Below are 2,850 nucleotides of genomic sequence, written 5' to 3' on the forward strand. Positions count from 1 at the left end.
CCTAAACTTTCTAGTTTGCGCATTAAAAGCCATTATTTGAAGAAGAGCGCACAGACTCCAGCTGGACACCAAAGGGGTCCTTGGCATCACAGGCTAAGAACCTACTTCTTTGGGAAAGACCAGGGGCGGGGAAAGGAGGGAAAGGAGATAGAGGCAGGCGTCATTTCCTCCGCCGGCTGCCGCAGCGGGTTGGTCGGCTGAGTGGCGGAGGGTGGGGCGGAAGAGCAGAGGGGGCCGGGAAAGGCGCTGTCGGTGACATCAAGAATAGGGCGATTCCTATGTAGATGAGGCAGCTCAGGGGCCGCTGCTTCGCCACGAAGGATTTCTCCTGCTTTGGGAACAAGTCCAGGACCTCCGGTTGGACATGAGAGTCCCAGCTGTGTGTCAGGGCTAGGAGAGCTGGGAGTGGCATGGGGGGTGTGAGGGTTGGGGTGCGCGGGGCAAGTGACCGTGTGTGTAAAGGTTGAGGCGTATGGAGCTGTGGCAGGGCGGAGGTGGGTGAACTCATACTTACCTGGCAGGGGAGATACCATGATCACGAAGGTGGTTTTCCCAGGGCGAGGCTTATCCATTGCACTCCGGATGTGCTGACCCCTGCGATTTCCCCAAATGTGAGAAACTCGACTGCATAATTTGTGGTAGTGGGGGACTGCGTTCGCGCTTTCCCCTGAATTTTGTAGTGCTAAAAGCAGGTTGCAAGGAAGGATCTATTTCTTGTTTTCATTGGCGTGTAGTTTCTGTGGTGGGGTATTTTTGTATCTCGATGCCAGGGAAACAGAAAGTAACATGTCGCCGCTGTTCCAGTCGACCGCACGGCTTCTTCTTTTCTACTTGAGGCTAATTGTTCCAGAGATTGGTCCATGGTCTCCAGTTTCTTGGGGTCTCACGCTCTGCAAAAGTCTTAGTATTTCTCCCTAGCTCCCAGTCACCTTTTACACAGCCTCTGCTTCTAACCGCAGTCCCTACAGGAGTTTGTAGGATTTCTGTGCTAGCGGGGAATGTGTTCTCATAACACTTACTTTTTGGAGGGGAACAGGTCTGCCAGCGCCCAGGTGTCCTAACTCAATTCATCCCGAGGCTCGCTGGTCAGAACCGCAGTCTCACCTGTCTTGGCAAAATGCGCTGCGATCCTCCCTGAAATATAAGGCGGAAAATTTTATGCGGAGCCCTGTCCGCTGTCTCCTGCGGTTTATATATCTAGTCTTTTTTCAGACCTCATTTAAGCCACACCTTCTTATTTGATGTCTCGCTTCCACATCCAATATCCATTGCCAGGCAACTTTCTAGATAGCATCCCGACCCATCCTTCCCACCTCCAAGCAGCCCTTTCCTATCTCTGGCGCCAGTGTCCTTCCCCGTCCCTCTTTTCTTCAGGCCCTCGCTTATCTCCTTCATGGGCAGAGAATACTTAGCTCTCTATCAACCTGCGTTTTGCGCTTGACATGCATCAGTACCCTGGCAAATTCGGACGTTTCCTTAATACTCCTTCTCAAATGGCATTGTAAATTCATCTAACTCCCAGTCCCTGCACTACATGAGCACGAGAATTGCACTACAGAAGAAAACCGCAGGCCTAGTGAAAAAAACCCAGGCTGGCGGTTCTGGGCATTTTGCCAGCCTCTCCCAGGTTGTGTTTTCTGACCCCACCCACTTCTGATCTGTAATGTCCTGGTCAATAGAAACTACCTGGCCCAAACGGAAAAGGCAAGGAGGACCACGGCAGGAAGGCCTATGGCGTCCCCTGGTGGCTACCGTGGGGACGGCACTCGTAGATCCGTGTGTCCCGAGAAGCCTCTGCCATCCCGACCTGGGGGCGGTGCAGAAACTCCAAAGAGTTTCTGCTCCAAAGAAAAGCGGCTAGAACGCACAGGACGCCCAGCGAGTGTTCAGGACACTGCGAGTGGAAGCCGTACGTCCTGCGGACTGATCTAGTTTGAGGAAGACGAGCCATTTACTTCTAACCCCAGCAGCGACATTGCCTTGCTCAAATATAATATATATGAACCAAGACTGAAAACAACTTTCATTACGTTACTGATGAGCAAATGGGTTCTTAGAATGTTTAAGAAATGTCCTTAGTTTCGGGACCGTCATCACTAAGGTATGCTTGGGATTCCTGATCGAGGAGTTTCTGAGCAAAAGCAGCCCACCAATCCAGTGGCTGAGAACTGCTTGGATATTGGCTTCCAGGCGCATCAGAAATACCGAGGTTCTGACAAAGACGTGAGCTTCTGTCTGCCTTTGGAAAGGCCTTCTTCCTGTCCTGGCGCTGCCACTTGCCTTCTGTTTGACCTTGGGCCAGGTCCTTCAATTTGCTAGGCCTCCAGTTGTAAAGTGTTACATGAAAATAATAATAATGTGCTATTAGAGTTATTGCACAGTTACAGAAGACAGTGTAATAGTACAGCTAGCATCGTGTGTGGCTTACATTAAGGGTTTGCTGATAGGAAACAATATCCCAGATAAGGTTTTTCCCCCTTAATTATGAAATATAGTAAAGAAAATTGTGTGGACTTCTGCTTCAGGCCTCAACATTTTTCAAAACACATTTGAATGAATTTTGCACTTGTGAAGGTGACATCCTTCTACAAAATAAGTTAAAACTAAAGAATGACAAATGGAATTTACAGAACATATATTCACAACAAGAACTTGTTCCTAGCAGCTTTGTTTACAATAGTCCCCAAACTGGAAACGGTTCATATGCATCAAGAGGTGAATGGACCTATTGTGATATATTCATCCAACGGAAGATGGGACAAATCATGGAAACATGAAATAGCATGGGTGAATCTCAAAAACCTCATGCTGAGTGATGAAAAGAGTGCATTCTGTATGGCACCATCAGGC

At 49.0% G+C, this 2,850-nt stretch overlaps 1 non-coding gene across 1 annotated transcript; it reads left to right on the forward strand.

Annotated features, from left to right (window-relative positions):
• The first annotated feature begins 506 nt into the window (after nt 1-506).
• On the forward strand, nt 507-670 carry LOC112617909. Its single transcript, XR_003117985.1, has one exon. It is a non-coding gene; the product is annotated as a U1 spliceosomal RNA (small nuclear RNA).
• The last annotated feature ends 2,180 nt before the right edge of the window (nt 671-2,850 follow it).

Source organism: Theropithecus gelada, unplaced genomic scaffold, assembly GCF_003255815.1.
Source record: "Theropithecus gelada isolate Dixy unplaced genomic scaffold, Tgel_1.0 HiC_scaffold_5997, whole genome shotgun sequence".
Classification (NCBI taxonomy): domain Eukaryota; kingdom Metazoa; phylum Chordata; class Mammalia; order Primates; family Cercopithecidae; genus Theropithecus; species Theropithecus gelada.